We start from the raw sequence: 11,584 nt of genomic DNA on the forward strand, positions 1-11,584 counted from the left end.
AACACATTCTGTCTGGCCCCTCCGTTTTTGCAAGCCAGACTCAGGGGCTCTGCTTTGCCGGTGGGCCGCCCCTCCGCCCTGGCTCCCTTCAGCCAGTCCGTGTAGTGCGCACCCCTCGCCGACCTTCCTACCCTCTTCCGTGGGCCTCTTGTCTGCGCTTGGCTCCAGAGAATCTATTCTTCTAGTCTTCTGGTGGTTTTCTGGGTTATTTAGGCAGGTGTAGGTAGAATCTAAGTGATCAGCAGTACGCGGTGAGCCCAGCATCCTCCTATGCCACCAACTTCCTTTAATCTCCTATAAAGAATTTATCAAACTCAACATCCAAAAAACAAATAATCCAAAAGAAATGGGCAAAAAACGTGAATAGACACTTTTCCAAAGAAGACATCTAGATGGCCAACCAACACACGAAGAAATGCACAACATCACTCATCATCAGGGAAATACAAATCAAAACCACAACGAGATACCACCTCACACCTGTCAGAATGGCTAACATGAACAACTCTGGCAACAACAGATGTTGGTGAGGATGCGGAGAAAGAGGATCTCTTTTGCATTGTTGGTGGGAATGCAAACTGGTGCAGCCACTCTGGAAACAGTATGGAAGTTCCTTAAAAAATTAAAAATAAAACTACCCTACAACCCAGCAATTGCACTACTAGGTATTTATCCAAAGGATACAGGTATGCTGTTTTGAAGGGGCACATGCACCCCAATGTTTATAGCAGCATTATCAACAATAGCCAAAGTATGGAAGGAGCCCAAATGTCCATCAATGGATGAATGTATAAAGAAGATGTGGTATATATATTTACATATACATACACACACACAAACACACACACACACACAATGGAGTATTACTCGGCAATCAAAAAGAATGAAATCTTGCCATTTCCAACTACATGGAAGGAACTGGAGGGTATTATGCTAAGTGAAATTAGTCAGTCAGAGGAAGACAAATATCATATGACTTCACTCATATGAGGACTCTAAGACACAGAACAGATGAACACAAGGGAAGGGAAGCAAAAATAATATAAAAACAGGGAGGGGGACAAAACATAAGAAACTCTTAAATATGGAGAACAAACAGAGGGTTACTGGAGCGGTTGTGGGAGGGGCGGTGGGCTAAACGGGTAAGGAATCTACTCCTGAAATCATTGTTGTACTATATACTAACTAATTGGGATGTAAATTGAAAAATAAAATAAAGTAGAAAAAGGAAAAGAAAAAAATAAATAAAAATAGAAAAAAAATACTACGAGCTTGGTGAATTTGTATACAGTTGGTACCGTAGAAACTGGCACACTTCTGTTCAAGAGGAAGAGACACAAAGTCTAAAACATAGTCCTAGTACTTTAGTTCAATAATGGATGTTCATCAAAAGCCATCAAGACTATATGAACATACATAGATTACCTTTGTTTGTAGAGGCAAAAATATCTTCTGTAATGATCATATCTCACATTACAAAAACTCCATAAGGATGGGGACCATGTTTTCTGTTGTACCACAAGGTTAGTCTAGTGCCTGGCGAACACAGTAGGCTTATATGGAATTTACACTTACAGAACGAATAACAAAATAAACACAGTGATGCACCTTGGAGCTATAAGCCTTAGTTACCTGAAAAATTTGCTTATGTATAATGCAAATCTCAGTTCCTGAGGTTTAATTGTATTTCTAAAAGGAGTAGTTCATTTTGGAATGCCAACCCTAAAATTATTTACCAGGTTTATATGCTTTGTGTATTCTTTATTGAGTGCACACAGTAGAAATGTACACAATATAAAAAAAAACTCTAAGGTGTTCCTTCCTTAAAGTTCACTAGCTATCCAATGCTTTCTCTAGTGGCAAATACAATTCCTTGTCTCTTTTTCTTTCTTTCCTAACTACTATTAAATGCAAACAAATTTAATTTTATTTAATTCAGTAGTGTTTAGGGGATGTTGTCTTGAAAAAGCAGGTGTTCTTTCTTTTTTTAATAAGGTAAACTTGTTGTAATTAGAATAATTTGCATCCTACAGATGAGATGCTGTCCAGAATTCAATGATCCAGAAGTGTTCTTTGAACATCAAAGCAAAAATGGGTATTGTTGTTCTTTATTACTCCCTGATGAAATTGGACTTGGCAGACGCAGAGCCTGGAATAATGCCAAGTTTATTCCCAGAGTTTGCAATCAGAGAGCAGAGTGTACTAGAAACCAGAGAGGCAGTATTGTGTGTAATTATTGGGCCAGTGTTGGGCATTTACTAGGGACTGAAGAAGAGAAAGGGTATGAACATTTATTGATCAGTAATAATCGATACAATGTGGTAAAAGGATTCCTGGACCTGCTTCATGACACCTGAAATAGTTCCCTTTTTTACTCAAGACGCTTTACCTTGGAAAATTGCTTTCACTTCTCTGGGAAATGTGTCCTTATTAATAAAATGAAATTTCAGGGGTGCCTGAGTGGCTCAGTTGGTTAGGTGTCTGACTCTTGATTCTGCTCAGGTCATGATCTCATTGTTTGTGAAATGGAGTCCCTCATAGAACTCTGCGCTGACAGTGTGGAGCCTGCTTGCAGTTCTCTCTCTCTCTCTCTCTCTCTCTCTCTCTCTCTGTCTCTCCCCTGCTTGCACATTCTCTGTCTCTAAATAAATAAACATTAAAAATTAAAATTTCAAAGATGTCTTGCAAAACTAATATTTGATAATTCTCAAAAGGCTGGCCATAAGTTGTTTAACCATTATAATATCTTCATTACCTATAAAGTGTCATAGAACCTAAGGTACTATTATTGTGGTTAGACACTGGATCAATGAGGTTTTAAACTTGTGTTGAACATGAGCACAGCTATAAACTTACAGCCAGGTTGAACTGGCTTCCAGTTAACCTCCAAGGAATTTAGGGTTTCTCAGTTTAGGCTTTTAGGATTTCTATATCTAGGTTTTCACCAGAGCAGGCTAATTTTTTTTGTCCTGAAAAATGTTTATTATACTTTGCATGACTTTGAGTGTGCATATCTGCATGTGTGGAGTTTTGGGCCACAATCTACAGCAATGGAATAGTCTTGAATGTTAAGCTCTAACATTAGGAAGCAATGGATCCAAAACAATTCCATCAGACAAATCTGAGGTTTCAGTCTTGAATCTTCCAGTTACTTGCTTTGATTTAAATATCAGTTTTTTCATCTACAAGGATATGTAATAAAGAACTGTAACTCTTGAGAGTTCATACAAAGATCAAATGAGATAATTCATTTAAAATGTGTAGCTCAGTGCCTGACTTCAATTAAAAATGTATTTCATTCTTGTTATATTTATTATGATAATGTTCTGGTAGATCAGATTTTTTTTCTTTTTTCAGTGCCCCATAAAGTCAATTTTCATTTTCAGTTGGGTAAGAATTCAGTTGTTGGACACATATCATAGAAGCTTCATTGACATTCATATTTTATTCCCTTATTTCATTTTTAAATAACAGCTTTATTGTGATAACATCCTTATGCCAGATAATTCACCCATGTAAAGTGTACAATTCAGTGATTTTTATCATATTCAGAGTTGTGCAACATACCGCACAATCAATTTTAGAAAACTTTAATCACTCCAAAAAGAAACCCCATACTCATTATCAGTTACTCTCAGTTATTTCATTTTGTCTGTAGAAGTGAAGGAAAGGTCATTTTCTAAGACTGCTCCTGAATAAATGAGTGTTAAATAGATGAGGGGAGAGTATATAATGCAAATAAGCTTGAGAGCAAGATACAAACATTTTAACAAAGTGAATGCAGTAAAATTCGATGAGTCCTGTTTCAAATCTGTAATGTGAGAAAAAGTGTGAAAAAGAGAGCACAAGTTTCTTTTGATAACTAATACTCATCATACTATCATTATTTTGACAATTGTCACAAAAATATTTATTATCCTTGACTTAATAATGTTCTTCTGGGAATGTATCCTTAGAAAATCATTGAAATCAGTTAAAAAAAGTAAGAGTTCTGCTTACAGTTAGGATATAAAAAAATCATGAAAGACCTTAATTCCCACTGACACAAGTGACCCAATACAACAAAAATTTAAACTTCTGTTCAAAACCACCATTATGTGGAAAATCCTGTTTCATAGGCACAAATAAATCTAAAAGAACTAAACTTTCCAGAGAAACAAACTCTTCATGGGTGAGAACGCGATGGAGAGCCCTTTTACTTGGCATACTTGCTGTGGTTGGGATCAAGATAGATGGAGCAACAAGCCTCCAGCTCAAGAACAATCTTGGCTTTGACTAAGAGAACTTTGCCAAACCTTATCAACTTTTGAGCCAATGTGAGTCTGAGTCTGAGGAAACTTCAAATGCAAAGAAAATGCTCTTCCCTCGTTTATGGTCTTACATGAATATTTCACTGAATAGTCAAATCTTGGACCAGGAAATTGAAAGATTGCATTACTTTACAATCTCACAGTCTAAAAGTCTTATATTTTCATTGTTTCCCAATCTCAGAAATCCTGCAGTCTCCAGACATGAAGCTGTGTGGTCTCATTGTCCTATAGTCCTAGAATGACTGGAGTGATAAATGTCGGCAAGAATATGGCACAGCTGGCACACATATATTGCTGGTTGGAATGTGAAATGGTACACCTACTTTGGAAAATGGTTGAATACTTTCTTAAAAAATAAACATACACCTACTCTATGTCTCAGAAATTCTACTCTTAGGTATTTTTCCAAGAGAGAGAAAAAAAACTATGTCCACAAAAAGACTTGTATAAGAATGTTGACAAAGGTTTATTCATAATCTCCTAAACTGGAGGCAACCCAAATGTCCTTCAACACATGAAGGCATGACAAATTCAAACAGTGGAATACTACTCAGCAATACAGACAAATAAGCTACTGGTACAGATAATGACATGGATGAACTTCAAAAATATTATGCTGAACCCAAAGAGCCAGACACTCAAATAAATACTGTATGATTATTTATTATATCTCATTATTATACCTCATCCTAGAATATGCCAAACTAACATGTGGTGACAGAAAGCTGATAAGTGGCCTTGGGATGGGGAATTTGTGGGGAGGATGGGATTGACTGCAAGAGGCTCGAGGGAACTGTCCGAGGTGATGAAAATTTTCTATGTCCTTATTGATGGTCATGGAAGTGTACATTTGTCAAAACTCATTGATCTGTATAAATTGTGCATTTTATTATATTTAAATTATATCTCCATAAAATTGATTTTTAAAAAGGAAATGTACTTGAAAATTCAAATAAATCTTCTAAACAATTATTTGCTGGAAAATATTCATTTTAGTGTTTGTTATACAGTAAAACAAAGACATTGAAACAAATTATGTAACTAGAAGTTAAGCAATGGCATAGTGAAATTAAGGTATCTCAGTGCTGAGTAACATTATTTAGGGTGGTTAAATTTCTGATTTTATTATGATATTTAATAATATTTCCAATATTATTATTTAGAACGACATTATTTGGGGCAGTTACATTCCTAATCATTAAGATTGTGTAGCAGCATGGCAGAAGTTTAGATACATACATAAACATTTAACTAGGAAACAGACTGAAAAACTGGAGTGTTACAGATTGCTGACATCGAGATTAATGGGACTTGTAAATCTAAGCTCTACAATCTTGACAAAAATCACAGTTATCATTTTTAGCTGAGTCTATACTTTACTGATAATGTGCAAGCAAAATAACCGTAATAATAAGAAATAACACTGTTAGCAAGAGTAAGGCAATAGATGAAACATGTCTAGCTTAAATGATTACATTTGTGAAAATTTATCACCATTCTTTCTCAATAAGAATTATGAAAGCTTTTGTGAAAATTTCACGTTAAAATTTTTCATTTCTAACCTTGCAAGTATTAATGTTTGTTAAATATTTCCCCAGTTCATTATATTAATTACTAAGCAAAGCAAATGTAAAGTTTATATCTCTATGCTTTATTATTTGTGTAAGTAATAATATCGTTAAAGTTTAGCAAATTCTTCAGATTATGCATTTTATTAATATATCAGGTTTTTTTTCAAGTTTAGGACAAGCAAATCTTGTGAAGAAGTGTCTTAATATATTACTATTCCTCAAGTTCTATAAATATCTATAATAAAACTTTAGTGAGAATGGGCCAACAATCTAAAACTTAAAATAAATTCATGTCTCAATTATGCTATCTCTAGGTAGAAAATTTCAAAATTCCAAAACATTCTTTTAAGGAAAATTTAGAAAATATATGTTAGGTTATGGTTTCTAGAAATCATTGCTTTAATGGCATAAAATCTGCACTTCCTTGTACAAAAATGTAAATAAAAAAAAAAAAACACCCTGCATTTCAAGCCTATTTGGTATGGGATAAAACAATACGGAAGATGGGGCACCTGGGTGGCTGTCAGCTAAACATCAGACTCTTGATACTGGTTTGTGAGATCAAGCCCTACATTGGGCTCTGTGCTGAATGTGGAGCCTGCCTGGGATTCTCTCTCCTGCTCTCTCTCTCTCTATGCCCCTCCTCTGCTTGTGTGTTCTCGTTCTCTCTCTCTCTCTCTCTCCCTTTCTCTCCCTCTCTCTCTCCCTGTCTCTCTCTTTCTCAAAATAAAGAAACTTAAAAAGCAATAGGAAAGAAAACAGCAATTTTTGGATACATTTTAGCATAGAAAAATACTCATAGCAGCAATTCACCATTCAGTGTTCTTAGCACTCTCAGAAAAATAATTGATAATTATTTCAGTTATATTCGTACCTGTAACTTATACTGTTCAAGTAGTCCGTGCTGTGCTTGCAAAGCAATGACATGCAGTAGGTGAGATAAGTAATACACATGAGTTTGATTTACATTTTGGAATTCAAGGGCACAGGGTAAAGAATAATCAGGACTGGAGCTATTGAGGGAAGTCTCTAGAGTAGTTAGCAATCAAATAAAGGAAGGCTCAAGATTGTTCTTTTACAAGGTGGGATATGTAGCTGGATTGTGTCACTGCAGGAGAATTTATCTGGTAAAGGTAGTCATTCGGTGAAATATAAGATGTCATGGTGTATCTAATATGGCCACTCCTTTGAAGAAAGAGAGAAAGGTAATATTTCTTCCCGTGAAGAATATTGAGCTTTCTCAAATCTAAGGTTGTTTCCTAAATGTATCCATTGATAAATCTAAATGGTTTATAGTTTAAAAAACAGATGGTAGCCAGTTTCTCTATTTCTTCCAATATATTTATTGTCTACAAAGTTTAGGAACATTGGAAGTCCTTCTAATGTCTCACATAATTAATGCCTTTGCAACTGAAGAATCACTACTGTCTGAATGACTTAAACATCTTTCCTTAGTTACAACTTCCCCAGGCACAACCTTCTACTTTACCTTCATAGAATAGATGTTTTCTATTGGATATATTTACTTTGAAAGTGAAAGGAAGTGGTCCATAATAAGATGTATGTAGTAAAGTACATAGGCTTTTTTTTTTTTTAAGTATAGTAGACCTTTCTAAAGAGCTGAGGATTTAAAGTTAAGTTTTCAAAGAGGGTGGAGTCCCTGTCTTTATTGTTATATATGACTGCTAATAGATAGTATATAGTTTATAGAAATGTGGAAAAAAAATTTAAACATGATAGGTTTGTCTGCAATGGCAAAGTTCCTATACAGGGCAGGGTGGACAGAGTTTCACACTAAAATCAAGACCCAGACCATTCATATACTTAACAAAGAGTAACTATTCACATCTGACTACATTCCAGGGACCAAGGACCTTCTAATTAATAACCTTGCTAAGAACCGTAGGAGAAAGCTGAATATTGTTCTAAGAATGTAGAAGAAAAATTGGATGGTCAGGTAAGGGTTTTATGGGAACTAATCATTTGAACTGAAGTCTAGATCATGAGTTGGAGGATCTAGGCAAGAAGAGGCGTTCTACGATGAGATAAATGCTAGTGCAAAGGACTGGGGAAGCAGAACATAAGAGATTCAAAAACCTAGAAGGCTAGAGTGGTTGGAGCCCCACGTGAGAGAAAAAGTGATATCAGATGAGGCTGAAGAGCTAGGCAAGGAAAAGAACTTTGCAGGTCTTGTGGATGCAAGATGACTCTTCAGTTTCTGGCTTGTGAAATTGGGTAGATGGTGATGCCATTAACTGAGTTAACGAGTCCTAAAAGAAGACAAGGTCATGAATTTAGCTTTAGTCTTTTGTTTAGTTTGAGTAAAAGGATGACTTTAAGCCAGGTAAGTGGAAATATCTAGAAGAAAAACAGGATTCATTGATCTAAAGCAAAAAGAGATGTCTAGATAAAGAAGAGCAAAGCCCAAACCCAATAGAAGGAAGGGAATAATAAAGATTAAAGCGGAAATAAATGAAATAGAGACTAAAAGAAAAGATAAATAAAACCAGGAACTGGTTCTTTAAAAAGATAAAATTGATAAACCTTTAGCCAGACTCATCAAGAAAAAATAGAGAGGACTCCAATAAAATCAGAAATAAGGGACAAGAAATAACAACTGACACAACAGAAATAAAAAGGATTATAAGAGAATATTATGGAAACTTAGATGCCAACTAGAAGAAATGGATAAATCCCTAGAAATATATAAGCTCCCAAAATTGAATCAGGAAGAAGTAGAAAATTTGAACAGACCAATTACTAGCAATGAAATTGAATCAGTAATCAAAAAACTCCCCGCAAATAAAAACCCAGGACAGTAGGGATTCATAGTGAATTCCACCAAACATTTGAGAAAGAGTTAATGCTTATTTTTCTCAAAGTATTTCAAAAAATAGAAAAGGAAAGAAAGCTTCCAAGTTCACTTTACAAGGATAGTATTACCTTTATACCAAAACCAGAAAAAGATGCTACAAATAAACTATAGGGCAGGATCTCTAATGAACACAGATGCAAAAGTCCTCAACAAAATATTCACAAACCACATTCAGTTATACATTTAAAACAATCATTCACCGAGATCAAATGGGATTTATTCCAGGGATGCAAGTTTGGCTCAAAACTCACAAATCAATCAACATGATACGCTGCATTAAGAAGGAAAGGATAAAAGCTATATGATCATCTCAATAAATATATAAAAAGGTTTTGACCAAGTATAATAGCCATTCATGATAAAAATTCTCAACAAAACAGGTTTTAAAGGGAACATACCTCAACATAATAAAGGCCATATATGAAAAACCCAGAGCTAAATTCATACTCAATGGTGAAAAGCCAAAAACTTTTCCTCTAAGATCAGGAACAAGACAAAGATGCCCACTCTTCTTCAGCATAGCACTGGAAGTCCTAGCCAACAACAATCAGGCAAGAAAAAGACAAAAAAAAAAAAAAAAAAAAAGGCATTCAAATTGGTAAGAAAAAAGTAAAATCATGAATTTTTGCAGAATGCATGAATACTATATATAGAAAACCTAAAGACTCCATCAAAAAAATCTACTAGAACTGATAAATGAATTCAATAAAGCTGTGGGATATAAAATTAATATACAGTAATCCACTGCATTTCAATACACTAGTCATTAAGTTGCACAAAGGGAAATTAAGAAAACAATCCCACTTACAATTGCATCAAAAAGAATAAAATACCTAGGAATAAACTCAACCAAGGAGGTGAAAGACTCTGAAAACTATAAAATGTTGATGAAAGAAATTGAAGATGACTCAGGTAAAGGGAGGGGCATTCCATGCTTTATTCATCAGAAGAACCAATATTGTTAAAATGTCCATACTCCCAACACAATCTACAGATTTAATGCAATCCCTATCGAAATACCAACAGCATTTTTCACAGAACTAGAATAATACTAAAATTTGAAAAAAATATCATATAGTATACTGAGAAATATTTATGAAGCCTATTGGGGGCAAACTCTGTGCCCTGCCATATCCCCTAGGTTCTTAGCATTGTCACACACACCAGTAGACTTCCAAAGACAGCATGTACATCTGTCTGAAGGTTTTTTCTGGCAGTCTGAGGCTGTTCTGCGGGTGCACAGTAGCAGTCTGAAAGCCTCAGGAAATTTACAACCCCCCAAGCAGCCACAACTGATGGAAGACAGTGTTTAAATACTCGAGATTCCTTGTCCTTCAGTCTGAATAAGGTACATGTTCTACATTAGCTCCCAACGTCTACAATGGTAATTTGCCTAATAAAACACTCTTGTTATTTTGTTACATTATTATGTCATATGCTATTTAAGTTTGTCTCTATTCCCTCTTTCACTTCCTCCCTCTGCTACCAGTGTTTCCCATCTAAATTATTTACACTTGAATCCTCTTTTTTAAGGCTTACTTGTGGTGAAACTCAAACTAAGATACGATCACATTTTCTCATTATGTATTTTCTAAGATGCTTAAAAATTCTAAACATGGTGGAGAGAAAAGAGAATAAGAAGGGCACATGCTGCCACCACAGTGGGGAATGTGTTCCAAGACTCCCAGCGGATGCCTGAAACGGCAGATAGCATAGAACCCTAATTATACTGTGCTTTTTTCCTGTACTTATGTATCTATGATAAGGTTTAATTTATAGATTAGGCACAATAAGAGATTAACAAAGACTAATACTTAAGTAGAACAATAATAACAATATACCTAAAATTATGTGAATGTGGTCTCTCTCTCAACATATCTTATTGTACTGTACTTACCCTTATGATTATGTGGGATGATAAAATGCCTGATAAGATGAAGCCAGGTGAATGATGTAGGCCTTGTGACAGCTTTAAGCTGACACTGACCTGAGGATACTTCAGAAGGAGGATCATCTGTTTCCGGACCATGGCTGACTGCAGGTAACTGAAACTGCGGATAGTGAAACTGTGGATAAAAGGGAACTACTGTATTTTCAGAAAAACTACTCTTGTGTCCATTGCAAACATAATAGCACTCTTGGACTATCTGAATTCACCTATATAAATTACAAAACAATGCAAATTCTATTTGTGCTTTTTCATCAACATAAAAAAAAAGTTATAATGACCATGTGTCATATCTGTTCGGTCAAAATTATTTATTATGCACCTACTAGATCCTAAGTACTGTACTACATTGTGAAGATAAAATGGTGAGTAAAATCAATAACGTCGATTTTTACTCAGGGACCTTATAGTGCAATTTGTAACAGTGGTTATAAATTTGTCCTCACTCAATGTCAAACTGTGAGAAGTGGTATGAAAGGAAATATTGAGACCTAAATGTGCATGTGACAGAGGGGATTGATCTAATGTGGGAGTCCAAGGAGTAAAGGTTTTTACTCACACATGACGTAGGGCTTAGCTAGAAGGGTGGTGGACACAGTTCAGCAAAAAGCAGGCAACATAAAGGTGAGAACCTGGGGACTGTGGAACCTTGGAAGAGCTAGAAGATGCTCACTGTGGCTGCCACGCAGGAACAAGGGAGGGTCACAGGGTTGAACCTTTCTTTTAGTCTCCAGTAAGGTTTTGTTAAGGAATGTGACCTTGGGAAATCATTTTTGAAGATTTAAGTTGGGAGGTCAAGTAAGATATATATTTTTCAACAATCTCGACACTATTGGAAGACATACATAGATGGTATCAATGTCCAAATAACTTGTGCTAA

Source organism: Panthera tigris, chromosome A1 (genome assembly GCF_018350195.1).
Source record: "Panthera tigris isolate Pti1 chromosome A1, P.tigris_Pti1_mat1.1, whole genome shotgun sequence".
In the NCBI taxonomy this organism is placed as follows: domain Eukaryota; kingdom Metazoa; phylum Chordata; class Mammalia; order Carnivora; family Felidae; genus Panthera; species Panthera tigris.